Raw genomic sequence first — 22002 nt, 5'->3', positions numbered from 1 at the left:
CGTGTTGACCATGACAATAACACCAGGATGTACCTTCTATGGTGCCTTGTGACCATGACAATAACACCAGGATTGTACCTTCTATGGTGCCGTGTGACCATGACAATAACACCAGGATGTACCTTCTATGGTGCCGTGGTGACCATGACAATAACACCAGGATGTACCTTCTATGGTGCCTTGTGACCATGCCAATAACACCAGGATGTACCTTCTATGGTGCCGTGTGTGACCATGACAATAACACCAGGATATACCTTCTATGGTGCCGTGTGACCATGACAATAACACCAGGATGTACCTTCTATGGTGCCTTGTGACCATGACAATAACACCAGGATGTACCTTCTATGGTGCCGTGTGACCATGACAATAACACCAGGATGTACCTTCTATGGTGCCGTGTGACCATGACAATAACACCAGGATGTACCTTCTATGGTGCCGTGTGACCATGACAATAACACCAGGATGTACCTTCTATGGTGCCGTGTGACCATGACAATAACACCAGGATGTACCTTCTATGGTGCCGTGTGACCATGACAATAACACCAGGATGTACCTTCTATGGTGCCGTGTGACCATGACAATAACACCAGGATGTACCTTCTATGGTGCCTTGTGACCATGACAATAACACCAGGATGTACCTTCTATGGTGCCGTGTGACCATGACAATAACACCAGGATGTACCTTCTATGGTGCCGTGTGACCATGACAATAACACCAGGATGTACCTTCTATGGTGCCTTGTGACCATGACAATAACACCAGGATGTACCTTCTATGGTGCCGTGTGACCATGACAATAACACCAGGATGTACCTTCTATGGTGCCGTGTGACCATGACAATAACACCAGGATGTACCTTCTATGGTGCCTTGTGACCATGACAATAACACCAGGATGTACCTTCTATGGTGCCTTGTGACCATGACAATAACACCAGGATGTACCTTCTATGGTGCCGTGTGACCATGACAATAACACCAGGATGTACCTTCTATGGTGCCTTGTGACCATGACAATAACACCAGGATGTACCTTCTATGGTGCCGTGTGACCATGACAATAACACCAGGATGTACCTTCTATGGTGCCGTGTGACCATGACAATAACACCAGGATGTACCTTCTATGGTGCCGTTGTGACCATGACAATAACACCAGGATGTACCTTCTATGGTGCCGTGTGACCATGACAATAACACCAGGATGTACCTTCTATGGTGCCGTGTGACCATGACAATAACACCAGGATGTACCTTCTATGGTGCCTTGTGACCATGACAATAACACCAGGATGTACCTTCTATGGTGCCGTGTGACCATGACAATAACACCAGGATGTACCTTCTATGGTGCCGTGTGACCATGACAATAACACCAGGATGTACCTTCTATGGTGCCGTGTGACCATGACAATAACACCAGGATGTACCTTCTATGGTGCCGTGTGACCATGACAATAACACCAGGATGTACCTTCTATGGTGCCGTGTGACCATGACAATAACACCAGGATGTACCTTCTATGGTGCCGTGTGACCATGACAATAACACCAGGATGTACCTTCTATGGTGCCGTGTGACCATGACAATAACACCAGGATGTACCTTCTATGGTGCCTTGTGACCATGACAATAACACCAGGATGTACCTTCTATGGTGCCGTGTGACCATGACAATAACACCAGGATGTACCTTCTATGGTGCCGTGTGACCATGACAATAACACCAGGATGTACCTTCTATGGTGCCGTGTGACCATGACAATAACACCAGGATGTACCTTCTATGGTGCCTTGTGACCATGACAATAACACCAGGATGTACCTTCTATGGTGCCGTGTGACCATGACAATAACACCAGGATGTACCTTCTATGGTGCCGTGTGACCATGACAATAACACCAGGATGTACCTTCTATGGTGCCGTGTGACCATGACAATAACACCAGGATGTACCTTCTATGGTGCCTTGTGACCATGACAATAACACCAGGATGTACCTTCTATGGTGCCGTGTGACCATGACAATAACACCAGGATGTACCTTCTATGGTGCCGTGTGACCATGACAATAACACCAGGATGTACCTTCTATGGTGCCGTGTGACCATGACAATAACACCAGGATGTACCTTCTATGGTGCCGTGTGACCATGACAATAACACCAGGATGTACCTTCTATGGTGCCGTGTGACCATGACAATAACACCAGGATGTACCTTCTATGGTGCCTTGTGACCATGACAATAACACCAGGATGTACCTTCTATGGTGCCTTGTGACCATGACAATAACACCAGGATGTACCTTCTATGGTGCCGTGTGACCATGACAATAACACCAGGATGTACCTTCTATGGTGCCGTGTGACCATGACAATAACACCAGGATGTACCTTCTATGGTGCCGTGTGACCATGACAATAACACCAGGATGTACCTTCTATGGTGCCGTGTGACCATGACAATAACACCAGGATGTACCTTCTATGGTGCCGTGTGACCATGACAATAACACCAGGATGTACCTTCTATGGTGCCTTGTGACCATGCCAATAACACCAGGATGTACCTTCTATGGTGCCGTGTGACCATGACAATAACACCAGGATGTACCTTCTATGGTGCCGTGTGACCATGACAATAACACCAGGATGTACCTTCTATGGTGCCGTGTGACCATGACAATAACACCAGGATGTACCTTCTATGGTGCCGTGTGACCATGACAATAACACCAGGATGTACCTTCTATGGTGCCGTGTGACCATGACAATAACACCAGGATGTACCTTCTATGGTGCCGTGTGACCATGACAATAACACCAGGATGTACCTTCTATGGTGCCGTGTGACCATGACAATAACACCAGGATGTACCTTCTATGGTGCCGTGTGACCATGACAATAACACCAGGATGTACCTTCTATGGTGCCTTGTGACCATGCCAATAACACCAGGATGTACCTTCTATGGTGCCGTGTGACCATGACAATAACACCAGGATGTACCTTCTATGGTGCCGTGTGACCATGACAATAACACCAGGATGTACCTTCTATGGTGCCGTGTGACCATGACAATAACACCAGGATGTACCTTCTATGGTGCCTTGTGACCATGCCAATAACACCAGGATGTACCTTCTATGGTGCCGTGTGACCATGACAATAACACCAGGATGTACCTTCTATGGTGCCGTGTGACCATGACAATAACACCAGGATGTACCTTCTATGGTGCCTTGTGACCATGACAATAACACCAGGATGTACCTTCTATGGTGCCGTGTGACCATGACAATAACACCAGGATGTACCTTCTATGGTGCCGTGTGACCATGACAATAACACCAGGATGTACCTTCTATGGTGCCGTGTGACCATGACAATAACACCAGGATGTACCTTCTATGGTGCCGTGTGACCATGACAATAACACCAGGATGTACCTTCTATGGTGCCGTGTGACCATGACAATAACACCAGGATGTACCTTCTATGGTGCCGTGTGACCATGACAATAACACCAGGATGTACCTTCTATGGTGCCGTGTGACCATGACAATAACACCAGGATGTACCTTCTATGGTGCCTTGTGACCATGACAATAACACCAGGATGTACCTTCTATGGTGCCGTGTGACCATGACAATAACACCAGGATGTACCTTCTATGGTGCCGTGTGACCATGACAATAACACCAGGATGTACCTTCTATGGTGCCGTGTGACCATGACAATAACACCAGGATGTACCTTCTATGGTGCCTTGTGACCATGACAATAACACCAGGATGTACCTTCTATGGTGCCGTGTGACCATGACAATAACACCAGGATGTACCTTCTATGGTGCCGTGTGACCATGACAATAACACCAGGATGTACCTTCTATGGTGCCGTGTGACCATGACAATAACACCAGGATGTACCTTCTATGGTGCCGTGTGACCATGACAATAACACCAGGATGTACCTTCTATGGTGCCGTGTGACCATGACAATAACACCAGGATGTACCTTCTATGGTGCCGTGTGACCATGACAATAACACCAGGATGTACCTTCTATGGTGCCGTGTGACCATGACAATAACACCAGGATGTACCTTCTATGGTGCCGTGTGACCATGACAATAACACCAGGATGTACCTTCTATGGTGCCGTGTGACCATGACAATAACACCAGGATGTACCTTCTATGGTGCCGTGTGACCATGACAATAACACCAGGATGTACCTTCTATGGTGCCGTGTGACCATGACAATAACACCAGGATGTACCTTCTATGGTGCCGTGTGACCATGACAATAACACCAGGATGTACCTTCTATGGTGCCTTGTGACCATGACAATAACACCAGGATGTACCTTCTATGGTGCCGTGTGACCATGACAATAACACCAGGATGTACCTTCTATGGTGCCGTGTGACCATGACAATAACACCAGGATGTACCTTCTATGGTGCCGTGTGACCATGACAATAACACCAGGATGTACCTTCTATGGTGCCTTGTGACCATGCCAATAACACCAGGATGTACCTTCTATGGTGCCGTGTGACCATGACAATAACACCAGGATGTACCTTCTATGGTGCCGTGTGACCATGACAATAACACCAGGATGTACCTTCTATGGTGCCGTGTGACCATGACAATAACACCAGGATGTACCTTCTATGGTGCCTTGTGACCATGACAATAACACCAGGATGTACCTTCTATGGTGCCGTGTGACCATGACAATAACACCAGGATGTACCTTCTATGGTGCCGTGTGACCATGACAATAACACCAGGATGTACCTTCTATGGTGCCGTGTGACCATGACAATAACACCAGGATGTACCTTCTATGGTGCCTTGTGACCATGACAATAACACCAGGATGTACCTTCTATGGTGCCGTGTGACCATGACAATAACACCAGGATGTACCTTCTATGGTGCCGTGTGACCATGACAATAACACCAGGATGTACCTTCTATGGTGCCGTGTGACCATGACAATAACACCAGGATGTACCTTCTATGGTGCCGTGTGACCATGACAATAACACCAGGATGTACCTTCTATGGTGCCGTGTGACCATGACAATAACACCAGGATGTACCTTCTATGGTGCCTTGTGACCATGACAATAACACCAGGATGTACCTCCTATGGTGCCTTGTGACCATGACAATAACACCAGGATGTACCTTCTATGGTGCCGTGTGACCATGACAATAACACCAGGATGTACCTTCTATGGTGCCGTGTGACCATGACAATAACACCAGGATGTACCTTCTATGGTGCCGTGTGACCATGACAATAACACCAGGATGTACCTTCTATGGTGCCGTGTGACCATGACAATAACACCAGGATGTACCTTCTATGGTGCCGTGTGACCATGACGATAATCATCAGGATGTACCTTCTATGGTGCCTTGTGACCATGCCAATAACACCAGGATGTACCTTCTATGGTGCCGTGTGACCATGACAATAACACCAGGATGTACCTCTATGGTGCCGTGTGACCATGACAATAACACCAGGATGTACCTTCTATGGTGCCGTGTGACCATGACAATAACACCAGGATGTACCTTCTATGGTGCCGTGTGACCATGACAATAACACCAGGATGTACCTTCTATGGTGCCTTGTGACCATGACAATAACACCAGGATGTACCTTCTATGGTGCCGTGTGACCATGACAATAACACCAGGATGTACCTTCTATGGTGCCTTGTGACCATGACAATAACACCAGGATGTACCTTCTATGGTGCCGTGTGACCATGACAATAACACCAGGATGTACCTTCTATGGTGCCGTGTGACCATGACAATAACACCAGGATGTACCTTCTATGGTGCCGTGTGACCATGACAATAACACCAGGATGTACCTTCTATGGTGCCTTGTGACCATGCCAATAACACCAGGATGTACATTCTATGGTGCCGTGTGACCATGACAATAACACCAGGATGTACCTTCTATGGTGCCTTGTGACCATGACAATAACACCAGGATGTACCTTCTATGGTGCCGTGTGACCATGACAATAACACCAGGATGTACCTTCTATGGTGCCTTGTGACCATGCCAATAACACCAGGATGTACCTTCTATGGTGCCGTGTGACCATGACAATAACACCAGGATGTACCTTCTATGGTGCCGTGTGACCATGACAATAACACCAGGATGTACCTTCTATGGTGCCTTGTGACCATGACAATAACACCAGGATGTACCTTCTATGGTGCCGTGTGACCATGACAATAACACCAGGATGTACCTTCTATGGTGCCGTGTGACCATGACAATAACACCAGGATGTACCTTCTATGGTGCCGTGTGACCATGACAATAACACCAGGATGTACCTTCTATGGTGCCGTGTGACCATGACAATAACACCAGGATGTACCTTCTATGGTGCCGTGTGACCATGACAATAACACCAGGATGTACCTTCTATGGTGCCGTGTGACCATGACAATAACACCAGGATGTACCTTCTATGGTGCCGTGTGACCATGACAATAACACCAGGATGTACCTTCTATGGTGCCTTGTGACCATGACAATAACACCAGGATGTACCTTCTATGGTGCCGTGTGACCATGACAATAACACCAGGATGTACCTTCTATGGTGCCGTGTGACCATGACAATAACACCAGGATGTACCTTCTATGGTGCCGTGTGACCATGACAATAACACCAGGATGTACCTTCTATGGTGCCTTGTGACCATGACAATAACACCAGGATGTACCTTCTATGGTGCCGTGTGACCATGACAATAACACCAGGATGTACCTTCTATGGTGCCTTGTGACCATGACAATAACACCAGGATGTACCTTCTATGGTGCCTTGTGACCATGACAATAACACCAGGATGTACCTTCTATGGTGCCTTGTGACCATGACAATAACACCAGGATGTACCTTCTATGGTGCCGTGTGACCATGACAATAACACCAGGATGTACCTTCTATGGTGCCGTGTGACCATGACAATAACACCAGGATGTACCTTCTATGGTGCCGTGTGACCCTGACAATAACACCAGGATGTACCTTCTATGGTGCCTTGTGACCATGACAATAACACCAGGATGTACCTTCTATGGTGCCGTGTGACCATGACAATAACACCAGGATGTACCTTCTATGGTGCCGTGTGACCATGCCAATAACACCAGGATGTACCTTCTATGGTGCCTTGTGACCATGACAATAACACCAGGATGTACCTTCTATGGTGCCTTGTGACCATGACAATAACACCAGGATGTACCTTCTATGGTGCCTTGTGACCATGACAATAACACCAGGATGTACCTTCTATGGTGCCTTGTGACCATGACAATAACACCAGGATGTACCTTCTATGGTGCCGTGTGACCATGACAATAACACCAGGATGTACCTTCTATGGTGCCGTGTGACCATGACAATAACACCAGGATGTACCTTCTATGGTGCCGTGTGACCCTGACAATAACACCAGGATGTACCTTCTATGGTGCCGTGTGACCATGACAATAACACCAGGATGTACCTTCTATGGTGCCGTGTGACCATGACAATAACACCAGGATGTACCTTTTATGGTGCCTTGTGACCATGACAATAACACCAGGATGTACCTTCTATGGTGCCGTGTGACCATGACAATAACACCAGGATGTACCTTCTATGGTGCCGTGTGACCATGACAATAACACCAGGATGTACCTTCTATGGTGCCGTGTGACCATGACAATAATACCAGGATGTACCTTCTATGGTGCCGTGTGACCATGACAATAACACCAGGATGTACCTTCTATGGTGCCGTGTGACCATGACAATAACACCAGGATGTACCTTCTATGGTGCCTTGTGACCATGACAATAACACCAGGATGTACCTCCTATGGTGCCTTGTGACCATGACAATAACACCAGGATGTACCTTCTATTGTGCCGTGTGACCATGACAATAACACCAGGATGTACCTTCTATGGTACCGTGTGACCATGACAATAACACCAGGATGTACCTTCTATGGTGCCGTGTGACCATGACAATAACACCAGGATGTACCTTCTATGGTGCCGTGTGACCATGACAATAACACCAGGATGTACCTTCTATGGTGCCGTGTGACCATGACGATAATCATCAGGATGTACCTTCTATGGTGCCTTGTGACCATGCCAATAACACCAGGATGTACCTTCTATGGTGCCGTGTGACCATGACAATAACACCAGGATGTACCTTCTATGGTGCCGTGTGACCATGACAATAACACCAGGATGTACCTTCTATGGTGCCGTGTGACCATGACAATAACACCAGGATGTACCTTCTATGGTGCCGTGTGACCATGACAATAACACCAGGATGTACCTTCTATGGTGCCTTGTGACCATGACAATAACACCAGGATGTACCTTCTATGGTGCCGTGTGACCATGACAATAACACCAGGATGTACCTTCTATGGTGCCTTGTGACCATGACAATAACACCAGGATGTACCTTCTATGGTGCCGTGTGACCATGACAATAACACCAGGATGTACCTTCTATGGTGCCGTGTGACCATGACAATAACACCAGGATGTACCTTCTATGGTGCCGTGTGACCATGACAATAACACCAGGATGTACCTTCTATGGTGCCTTGTGACCATGCCAATAACACCAGGATGTACATTCTATGGTGCCGTGTGACCATGACAATAACACCAGGATGTACCTTCTATGGTGCCTTGTGACCATGACAATAACACCAGGATGTACCTTCTATGGTGCCGTGTGACCATGACAATAACACCAGGATGTACCTTCTATGGTGCCTTGTGACCATGACAATAACACCAGGATGTACCTTCTATGGTGCCGTGTGACCATGACAATAACACCAGGATGTACCTTCTATGGTGCCGTGTGACCATGACAATAACACCAGGATGTACCTTCTATGGTGCCTTGTGACCATGACAATAACACCAGGATGTACCTTCTATGGTGCCGTGTGACCATGACAATAACACCAGGATGTACCTTCTATGGTGCCGTGTGACCATGACAATAACACCAGGATGTACCTTCTATGGTGCCGTGTGACCATGACAATAACACCAGGATGTACCTTCTATGGTGCCTTGTGACCATGACAATAACACCAGGATGTACCTTCTATGGTGCCGTGTGACCATGACAATAACACCAGGATGTACCTTCTATGGTGCCTTGTGACCATGACAATAACACCAGGATGTACCTTCTATGGTGCCTTGTGACCATGACAATAACACCAGGATGTACCTTCTATGGTACCTTGTGACCATGACAATAACACCAGGATGTACCTTCTATGGTGCCGTGTGACCATGACAATAACACCAGGATGTACCTTCTATGGTGCCGTGTGACCATGACAATAACACCAGGATGTACCTTCTATGGTGCCGTGTGACCCTGACAATAACACCAGGATGTACCTTCTATGGTGCCTTGTGACCATGACAATAACACCAGGATGTACCTTCTATGGTGCCGTGTGACCATGACAATAACACCAGGATGTACCTTCTATGGTGCCGTGTGACCATGCCAATAACACCAGGATGTACCTTCTATGGTGCCTTGTGACCATGACAATAACACCAGGATGTACCTTCTATGGTGCCTTGTGACCATGACAATAACACCAGGATGTACCTTCTATGGTGCCTTGTGACCATGACAATAACACCAGGATGTACCTTCTATGGTGCCTTGTGACCATGACAATAACACCAGGATGTACCTTCTATGGTGCCGTGTGACCATGACAATAACACCAGGATGTACCTTCTATGGTGCCGTGTGACCATGACAATAACACCAGGATGTACCTTCTATGGTGCCGTGTGACCCTGACAATAACACCAGGATGTACCTTCTATGGTGCCTTGTGACCATGACAATAACACCAGGATGTACCTTCTATGGTGCCGTGTGACCATGACAATAACACCAGGATGTACCTTCTATGGTGCCGTGTGACCATGACAATAACACCAGGATGTACCTTCTATGGTGCCGTGTGACCCTGACAATAACACCAGGATGTACCTTCTATGGTGCCGTGTGACCATGACAATAACACCAGGATGTACCTTCTATGGTGCCGTGTGACCATGACAATAACACCAGGATGTACCTTCTATGGTGCCGTGTGACCCTGACAATAACACCAGGATGTACCTTCTATGGTGCCTTGTGACCATGACAATAACACCAGGATGTACCTTCTATGGTGCCGTGTGACCATGACAATAACACCAGGATGTACCTTCTATGGTGCCGTGTGACCATGACAATAACACCAGGATGTACCTTCTATGGTGCCGTGTGACCCTGACAATAACACCAGGATGTACCTTCTATGGTGCCTTGTGACCATGACAATAACACCAGGATGTACCTTCTATGGTGCCGTGTGACCATGACAATAACACCAGGATGTACCTTCTATGGTGCCGTGTGACCATGACAATAACACCAGGATGTACCTTCTATGGTGCCGTGTGACCCTGACAATAACACCAGGATGTACCTTCTATGGTGCCGTGTGACCATGACAATAACACCAGGATGTACCTTCTATGGTGCCGTGTGACCATGACAATAACACCAGGATGTACCTTCTATGGTGCCGTGTGACCATGACAATAACACCAGGATGTACCTTCTATGGTGCCGTGTGACCATGACAATAACACCAGGATGTACCTTCTATGGTGCCGTGTGACCATGACAATAACACCAGGATGTACCTTCTATGGTGCCGTGTGACCCTGACAATAACACCAGGATGTACCTTCTATGGTGCCGTGTGACCATGACAATAACACCAGGATGTACCTTCTATGGTGCCGTGTGACCATGACAATAACACCAGGATGTACCTTCTATGGTGCCTTGTGACCATGACAATAACACCAGGATGTACCTTCTATGGTGCCGTGTGACCAACGCAGCTTTGCCCTTTAAAAAGTAAACAAAAATAGAGCCGACATCTTAATAAATGTATTTCTTTTATGCAATGTAAAAACATACAAAGTCACACTTGTATAAAACAAAGAATCATTTAGCAAGTCCATTTCACATTTGTTTTCTTTTTCATGTCATATAAGGTGCCTTTTTTTTTTTAAGAGAGAAATGAGTCCCAAATACACCTTTGGTGCGTCACAAATAAAACATGTTCAATACAGACAATAATTGTCAAGGCACAAGTAATTCACATATATTTTATATTCAATGTATGATTAGCTTTACGTCAAGTTAGGAAATCCAACACTTAATTCTTGTATTTCTTGAAGATTCTTTTTTGTCCTCCCTGATAAATAGTGAAGATAAGAAGATGTCGACCCTGCTCCAGTGCCAGTGCGGGTGTTGTTGACCTACAACTCTGCTTCTTGGATGAAAGTGTGTGCACACCCTCCCTGGCTGTCAGACGCTCCCTTACAACAAAAACAACATGTCAATAAATCAATAACACAAGCGATACAGTGCATATTTTTCATATCTTGACAAAAAAAAACTTTTTGACCTTCTATCATTTCATGAAACTTGGTTCAAATGTGTTTGATTCTTTCTTTACTTTCATATCAGTTGCAAAATCATCAATATAACACTTAATATTATTTTCAACCGGTTATTGTACAATAATGTTGAATATATATTTCCACATATTCTTGAAATAAAGCTCAAGTCCAAAAAACTTAAAAAAAAAGAATATTCTTGATTATTCATTAGTGTACACAATATATTCCAAAAATGCACGGGGCAAATACATAAATTGTTATAATTTTGAGTAAAAAGGTGTTTTAATCTGCTGATTAACACAATTATGTTGTCCTTCCATTTGAAAAGCAGCATCATGAGTGAAAGAGTGGACTAGTACTATGTCGCCCCCGTGTGGAGGAGCGAGGAAGCGCACAGCCGGCTAAACCACAAACTGACTTTTCTTTCCTCAACTCAGCAAAATTCTAACTGCTGAAGCTGGCTTGCAACCACGTGACTTCCAGCCACTTCCGGCTGCTCTTTATTGACATTTGACCATCTTTTGAATGACTGACATGCAAATATCTACCTGATCGTCAACATTTATTATTACTTTTTTTAATGGCATGGAGTAGATTTTTACGCTGTCAGTAAAAATGTTTATTTGAACGATTTAAGCCTCCATGATCACTAAGACGTTACTGCTGGTCTAAACATTCAGCATGAAAGACAAAGTTGGAGCGTCACTAAGTAACATATTTAATTGACACTGTCACTAAGTAACATATTTAATTGACACTGTCACTAAGTAACATATTTAATTGACACTGTCACTAAGTAACATATTTAATTGACACTGTCACTAAGTAACATATTAATTGACACAGTCACTAAGTAACATATTTAATTGACACTGTCACTAAGTAACATATTTAATTGACACAGTCACTAAGTAACATATTTAATTGACACTGTCACTAAGTAACATATTTAATTGACACTGTCACTAAGTAACATATTTAATTGACACTGTCACTAAGTAACATATTTAATTGACACTGTCACTAAGTAACATATTTAATTGACACTGTCACTAAGTAACATATTTAATTGACACTGTCACTAAGTAACATATTTAATTGACACTGTCACTAAGTAACATATTTAATTGACACTGTCACTAAGTAACATATTTAATTGACACAGTCACTAAGTAACATATTTAATTGACACAGTCACTAAGTAACATATTTAATTGACACTGTCACTAAGTAACATATTTAATTGACACTGTCACTAAGTAACATATTTAATTGACACTGTCACTAAGTAACATATTTAATTGACACTGTCACTGAGTAACATATTTAATTGACACAGTCACTAAGTAACATATTTAATTGACACTGTCACTAAGTAACATATTTAATTGACACTGTCACTAAGTAACATATTTAATTGACACAGTCACTAAGTAACATATTTAATTGACACTGTCACTAAGTAACATATTTAATTGACACTGTCACTAAGTAACATATTTAATTGACACTGTCACTAAGTAACATATTTAATTGACACTGTCACTAAGTAACATATTTAATTGACACAGTCACTAAGTAACATATTTAATTGACACAGTCACTAAGTAACATATTTAATTGACACAGTCACTAAGTAACATATTTAATTGACACTGTCACTAAGTAACATATTTAATTGACACAGTCACTAAGTAACATATTTAATTAACACCGTCACTAAGTAACATATTTAATTGACACTGTCACTAAGTAACATATTTAATTGACACAGTCACTAAGTAACATATTTAATTGACACAGTCACTAAGTAACATATTTAATTGACACAGTCACTAAGTAACATATTTAATTGACACAGTCACTAAGTAACATATTTAATTGACACAGTCACTAAGTAACATATTTAATTGACACTGTCACTAAGTAACATATTTAATTGACACTGTCACTAAGTAACATATTTAATTGACACAGTCACTAAGTAACATATTTAATTGACACTGTCACTAAGTAACATATTTAATTGACACTGTCACTAAGTAACATATTTAATTGACACTGTCACTAAGTAACATATTTAATTGACACAGTCACTAAGTAACATATTTAATTAACACCGTCACTAAGTAACATATTTAATTGACACTGTCACTAAGTAACATATTTAATTGACACAGTCACTAAGTAACATATTTAATTGACACAGTCACTAAGTAACATATTTAATTGACACAGTCACTAAGTAACATATTTAATTGACACAGTCACTAAGTAACATATTTAATTGACACAGTCACTAAGTAACATATTTAATTGACACAGTCACTAAGTAACATATTTAATTGACACAGTCACTAAGTAACATATTTAATTGACACTGTCACTAAGTAACATATTTAATTGACACAGTCACTAAGTAACATATTTAATTAACACCGTCACTAAGTAACATATTTAATTGACACTGTCACTAAGTAACATATTTAATTGACACAGTCACTAAGTAACATATTTAATTGACACAGTCACTAAGTAACATATTTAATTGACACAGTCACTAAGTAACATATTTAATTGACACAGTCACTAAGTAACATATTTAATTGACACAGTCACTAAGTAACATATTTAATTGACACTGTCACTAAGTAACATATTTAATTGACACTGTCACTAAGTAACATATTTAATTGACACAGTCACTAAGTAACATATTTAATTGACACTGTCACTAAGTAACATATTTAATTGACACAGTCACTAAGTAACATATTTAATTGACACTGTCACTAAGTAACATATTTAATTGACACTGTCACTAAGTAACATATTTAATTGACACCGTCACTAAGTAACATATTTAATTGACACAGTCACTAAGTAACATATTTAATTGACACTGTCACTAAGTAACATATTTAATTGACACTGTCACTAAGTAACATATTTAATTGACACTGTCACTAAGTAACATATTTAATTGACACTGTCACTAAGTAACATATTTAATTGACACAGTCACTAAGTAACATATTTAATTGACACAGTCACTAAGTAACATATTTAATTGACACAGTCACTAAGTAACATATTTAATTGACACTGTCACTAAGTAACATATTTAATTGACACTGTCACTAAGTAACATATTTAATTGACACTGTCACTAAGTAACATATTTAATTGACACTGTCACTAAGTAACATATTTAATTGACACAGTCACTAAGTAACATATTTAATTGACACTGTCACTAAGTAACATATTTAATTGACACAGTCACTAAGTAACATATTTAATTGACACCGTCACTAAGTAACATATTTAATTGACACTGTCACTAAGTAACATATTTAATTGACACTGTCACTAAGTAACATATTTAATTGACACTGTCACTAAGTAACATATTTAATTGACACTGTCACTAAGTAACATATTTAATTGACACAGTCACTAAGTAACATATTTAATTGACACAGTCACTAAGTAACATATTTAATTGACACAGTCACTAAGTAACATATTTAATTGACACTGTCACTAAGTAACATATTTAATTGACATGAGGAGTGCAGCTGTGATCCTGAGGCTAATGAGAAAAAGTTTGTTTGCAGTTGATTTCCTGCTCCAAATATTAGTCTCATCTACAATTCATGTCTGCACTTCTTTTTATGTGTGACGTTGATAATTAGTCTCATTATTTGACTGTCGATGTCATTATTTAGCTGTAGATGTGATAGTTTAGCTGTAGATGTTGTTCAGCAATGTTAGCTAGCGATAGCAAGATTGAGTAAATGCTGTTGACATTTATTCATCTACTGTGAAGGCTATTTTCTTGATGCTAAGAAATATCACCAAAGACGCTATAATGAGGTCATCCCTGTCCAATCAAGAAGTCGACTTATACGGTGGACAGGACCAACAATCTCAATATGCATCACTAGGACGTAACATGAGTTACTTTATTTGCACAAGGGTGTCTTCTAGTTATATTTAGCATAACAACCACAAACTAATGCGATCTCCCGTCCTTTCTTTACGTTTAGTTCTGCTCTCTAAGACTACAAGTACAATAGTGAATAAAATTGATTGCATCACAAAAAGTTTCTCAAACAAGTCAAACAAACATTTTCCAAAGTGATCACTGCAGACACAAGCTTGGTCTGACTGCATTTCACAAGATGATGAAAGTGATACATTTAAGCGACATTTCCTTCGACGCACTTTCATTTTTACCTGGCATTATCAACTTAATGAATGACTTCTTTGGGCATTCTATGGAAGTTCTTTCCTATCTCTCTATTTGAAGGACCAGAACAGCAATATGACATTTTCTGTTCAAACTCTACACTCACTCTCACTTCAAGCTACGCTCCAGCTGCTTGACCATCGTAGGAATTAAGCCGTGAAGAAGAAGAACAGATGTGACATCATATGCAACCCAGCTTTACAGTACTGATACTTTATGCAAATGAGCGTAATGTGTCTGCTAACATGTAAAATGTTGTGTATTTCAAATAAAATAGCATAAAAATAGTTATTTATTATATTTGTTTTAAACTCTGAAGTATATTGAGGTAGTGGCGTGAGTAACAATAGTCAAGCTAACAACAGAAAACATGAAGACAAAACCATATAAAGTACACAAAAGTAGTGTTTCAAACCATCAACAAGTAAATAGCAGAATGAAAGCAGAGTACATGAACTAATAATAACTACTATGAGAGTAAAAAGTACCCTATTTTCCGGACCATAGGGCGCACCAGATTGTAAGGCGCACTGCCGATGAATGTTCTATTTTTGATCTTTTTCATACAAAAGGTGCACCGGATTTAAGGCACATTAAAGGAGTCATATTATTATTATTATTCTGATTCTTTTGTAAATGTAAAAGACTTCCTTGTGGTCTACATAACATGTAATGCTGCTTCTTTGCTCAAAATGTTGCATAGATGATGTTTTACACATCATCTTCAACTCACTTTCTGACAGTCTCTTCAGGATGTGTCTTATTTACGTGCCTCCACTTGGACAGCGTCATGTTTGTTGCAGCGGTGTAGCGTGCAAGGACAGGAGTGGAAGAAGTGTCAAAAGATGGAGCTAACTGTTTCAATGACTTTCACACTTTACTTCCATTAATAACGAAACAGCATCTCCTCATCCGTGGCTCACTAGTGCAGCAACAACACCCGATATGTGTCCTGTGACCGGAACTCTCTAATAAGTAAAGTTCCTTGGGTGAATAATGTAAAGTCACTACACCGGTATGTTTTAGTGCTTCCATGGTGAGTTTACTGACAGATATAAATAAGAACTTTACACTACTTTATATTAGAAATGGCAACAGAGGAGGATGAATGTCACATAACAAGAAGATAGAGAAAAATAAGTTGATCAATTATGGGGTCAGCACAGACTACAAAGGCGGACTCGTGCAATTTTTCAGGATTTATGCAGATCCCAAATACAGATCAGCAGGTACCAGAAGGTAAGAAAAGTTGCTTTTGCATAATATTGTGAAACAAAACGCCAGGTAATGTCTTACCTTATACACACAGCATAATAATACTCCTTTGTTGAAGCACAGTATACAATCCATCAAGCGCTGTGGCTTCATAGCTTACCAAAGTCATACTAAAACATTTTCATACATTTTTGAGCGCTGTGTGTAATGTTCTATATTTTCAATGGAACATATACAATGTTGGCGTTGTTTGCTTGAGTCATATTGCAGTCTACACGTATCTCTTATGTGTGACTGCCATCTACTGGCCACACTGATCATTACACCATGTACCAAATAAAATAGCTTCAAGGTCGGTAAGCAAAACCAGAATTATTGCATGCATTAGCTGCACCGCGTTGTACGGCACACTGTCCATGTTTGAGAGAAGAAAGGAGTTTATGTGAGCCTGAAAGTCCAGAAAATAGGGTATGTGAAAATACTGAACACGTAAACAAAAAGATTGAACATTGTTCACGTGTTGAATGACTTTTTTACACGTGTTGCTGTTGATGACTCACATGATCTCCAATAAGTCATGTACCAAAAGTATTGATGTTCGGACTTGAGAATGGACAGATGTGGTATGTCTGGTATGTCAGTGTGGATCACTCTTGTGCACAGAAAGAAGAAGAAGAAGAAGAAGAAGAAGAAGAAGAAGAAGAAGAAGAAGAAGAAGAAGAAGAAGAAGGTCAAAGGCGAAGCTTGTCATTACCTTTGTGCGTCTGTGGGTGGCGCTAAGATTACATTTCTTGTTGTTTTGTGGGGTTTTTGGCCGTGGGAAAGTTTAGAGCGAAGACGGCGTCTGCGGCCCGAGGATCAAGGCCGTGGCGCCGTAGTCTTGTCCCGAGGCCTTGGACTCCTCCTAAAATAAAAGCCGCTGATCACTGGTCACCACAGAGACCGCCGTGTTAGTCAATGGCAGAAGAAGGCTCAGCATGACCTTTGACCCCAGCAGCTTTCAAGCACAAGTGATTGGATGTCATTGGAAAAGAACACAAGCTCATGTTGTGATCGGATGTGGGCGGGGCCTAATGAACACCTGTGGATGCTCCAATTCATGACACTGTGTCATTAAATATGTCATCAAATATGTCATACACTGTCATTAAATATGTCATCAAATATGTCATTAAATATGTCATTAAATATGTCATACACTGTCATTAAATATGTCATTAAATATGTCATACACTGTCATTAAATATGTCATTAAATATGTCATACACTGTCATTAAATATGTCATTAAATATGTCATACACTGTCATTAAATATGTCATTAAATATGTCATACAATGTCATTAAATATGTCATTAAATATGTCATAAATATGTCATACACTGTCATTAAATATGTCATTAAATATGTCATAAATATGTCATACACTGTCATTAAATATGTCATAAATGTCATTAAATATGTCATTAAATGTCATAGACTGTCATTAAATATGTCATAAATATGTCATACACTGTCATTAAATATGTCATAAATGTCATTAAATATGTCATACACTGTCATTAAATATGTCATACACTGTCATTAAATATGTCATCAAATATGTCATCAAATATGTCATTAAATATGTCATTAAATATGTCATACACTGTCATTAAATATGTCATTAAATATGTCATACACTGTCATTAAATATGTCATTAAATATGTCATACACTGTCATTAAATATGTCATTAAATATGTCATACACTGTCATTAAATATGTCATTAAATATGTCATACAATGTCATTAAATATGTCATTAAATATGTCATACAATGTCATTAAATATGTCATTAAATATGTCATAAATGTCATTAAATATGTCATTAAATGTCATAGACTGTCATTAAATATGTCATAAATATGTCATACACTGTCATTAAATATGTCATAAATGTCATTAAATATGTCATACACTGTCATTAAATATGTCATACACTGTCATTAAATATGTCATACACTGTCATTAAATATGTCATCAAATATGTCATCAAATATGTCATTAAATATGTCATTAAATATGTCATACACTGTCATTAAATATGTCATAAATGTCATTAAATATGTCATACACTGTCATTAAATATGTCATAAATGTCATTAAATATGTCATACACTGTCATTAAATATGTCATACACTGTCATTAAATATGTCATACACTGTCATTAAATATGTCATCAAATATGTCATCAAATATGTCATTAAATATGTCATTAAATATGTCATACACTGTCATTAAATATGTCATAAATGTCATTAAATATGTCATACACTGTCATTAAATATGTCATTAAATATGTCATAAATATGTCATACACTGTCATTAAATATGTCATAAATGTCATTAAATATGTCATTAAATGTCATAGACTGTCATTAAATATGTCATAAATATGTCATACACTGTCATTAAATATGTCATAAATGTCATTAAATATGTCATACACTGTCATTAAATATGTCATTAAATATGTCATAAATATGTCATACACTGTCATTAAATATGTCATAAATGTCATTAAATATGTCATTAAATGTCATAGACTGTCATTAAATATGTCATAAATATGTCATACACTGTCATTAAATATGTCATAAATGTCATTAAATATGTCATTAAATATGTCATACACTGTCATTAAATATGTCATACACTGTCATTAAATATGTCATCAAATATGTCATCAAATATGTCATTAAATATGTCATTAAATATGTCATACACTGTCATTAAATATGTCATTAAATATGTCATACACTGTCATTAAATATGTCATTAAATATGTCATACACTGTCATTAAATATGTCATTAAATATGTCATACACTGTCATTAAATATGTCATTAAATATGTCATACAATGTCATTAAATATGTCATTAAATATGTCATACAATGTCATTAAATATGTCATTAAATATGTCATAAATGTCATTAAATATGTCATTAAATGTCATAGACTGTCATTAAATATGTCATAAATATGTCATACACTGTCATTAAATATGTCATAAATGTCATTAAATATGTCATACACTGTCATTAAATATGTCATTAAATATGTCATAAATATGTCATACACTGTCATTAAATATGTCATAAATGTCATTAAATATGTCATTAAATGTCATAGACTGTCATTAAATATGTCATAAATATGTCATACACTGTCATTAAATATGTCATAAATGTCATTAAATATGTCATACACTGTCATTAAATATGTCATTAAATATGTCATACACTGTCATTAAATATGTCATTAAATATGTCATACAATGTCATTAAATATGTCATTAAATATGTCATAAATATGTCATACACTGTCATTAAATATGTCATACACTGTCATTAAATATGTCATTAAATATGTCATAAATATGTCATACACTGTCATTAAATATGTCATAAATGTCATTAAATATGTCATTAAATGTCATAGACTGTCATTAAATATGTCATAAATATGTCATACACTGTCATTAAATATGTCATTAAATATGTCATACACTGTCATTAAATATGTCATTAAATATGTCATAAATATGTCATACACTGTCATTAAATATGTCATAAATGTCATTAAATATGTCATTAAATGTCATAGACTGTCATTAAATATGTCATCAAATATGTCATACACTGTCATTAAATATGTCATCAAATATGTCATTAAATATGTCATTAAATATGTCATACACTGTCATTAAATATGTCATTAAATATGTCATACACTGTCATTAAATATGTCATTAAATATGTCATACACTGTCATTAAATATGTCATTAAATATGTCATACACTGTCATTAAATATGTCATACACTGTCATTAAATATGTCATTAAATATGTCATACACTGTCATTAAATATGTCATACACTGTCATTAAATATGTCATTAAATATGTCATACAATGTCATTAAATATGTCATACACTGTCATTAAATATGTCATTAAATATGTCATACAATGTCATTAAATATGTCATACACTGTCATTAAATATGTCATACAATGTCATTAAATATGTCATAAATGTCATTAAATATGTCATACACTGTCATTAAATATGTCATTAAATATGTCATACACTGTCATTAAATATGTCATTAAATATGTCATACAATGTCATTAAATATGTCATTAAATATGTCATAAATATGTCATACACTGTCATTAAATATGTCATACACTGTCATTAAATATGTCATTAAATATGTCATAAATATGTCATACACTGTCATTAAATATGTCATAAATGTCATTAAATATGTCATTAAATGTCATAGACTGTCATTAAATATGTCATAAATATGTCATACACTGTCATTAAATATGTCATTAAATATGTCATAAATGTCATTAAATATGTCATACACTGTCATTAAATATGTCATTAAATATGTCATACACTGTCATTAAATATGTCATTAAATATGTCATACACTGTCATTAAATATGTCATACACTGTCATTAAATATGTCATACACTGTCATTAAATATGTCATTAAATATGTCATACAATGTCATTAAATATGTCATTAAATATGTCATACACTGTCATTAAATATGTCATACACTGTCATTAAATATGTCATTAAATATGTCATACAATGTCATTAAATATGTCATTAAATATGTCATACAATGTCATTAAATATGTCATACACTGTCATTAAATATGTCATTAAATATGTCATACAATGTCATTAAATATGTCATACACTGTCATTAAATATGTCATACAATGTCATTAAATATGTCATAAATGTCATTAAATATGTCATACACTGTCATTAAATATGTCATTAAATATGTCATACACTGTCATTAAATATGTCATTAAATATGTCATA

The 22002-nt window shown here is 38.7% G+C and overlaps 1 protein-coding gene and 1 pseudogene across 8 annotated transcripts in view; one reads left to right on the top strand and one right to left on the bottom strand.

Moving 5' to 3' along the window:
• LOC133542339 (ovarian cancer G-protein coupled receptor 1-like) overlaps positions 1-22002 on the top strand; it is a 621591-nt gene that overhangs the window by 55627 nt on the left and 543962 nt on the right. The window lies entirely within an intron of this gene.
• LOC133542573 (heme transporter FLVCR2-like) overlaps positions 11104-22002 on the bottom strand; it is an 85336-nt pseudogene continuing 74437 nt past the window's right edge.

The sequence above is a fragment of the Nerophis ophidion genome, linkage group LG24 (genome assembly GCF_033978795.1).
Source record: "Nerophis ophidion isolate RoL-2023_Sa linkage group LG24, RoL_Noph_v1.0, whole genome shotgun sequence".
In the NCBI taxonomy this organism is placed as follows: domain Eukaryota; kingdom Metazoa; phylum Chordata; class Actinopteri; order Syngnathiformes; family Syngnathidae; genus Nerophis; species Nerophis ophidion.
This window is presented reverse-complemented; position numbering and strand designations above follow the sequence as displayed.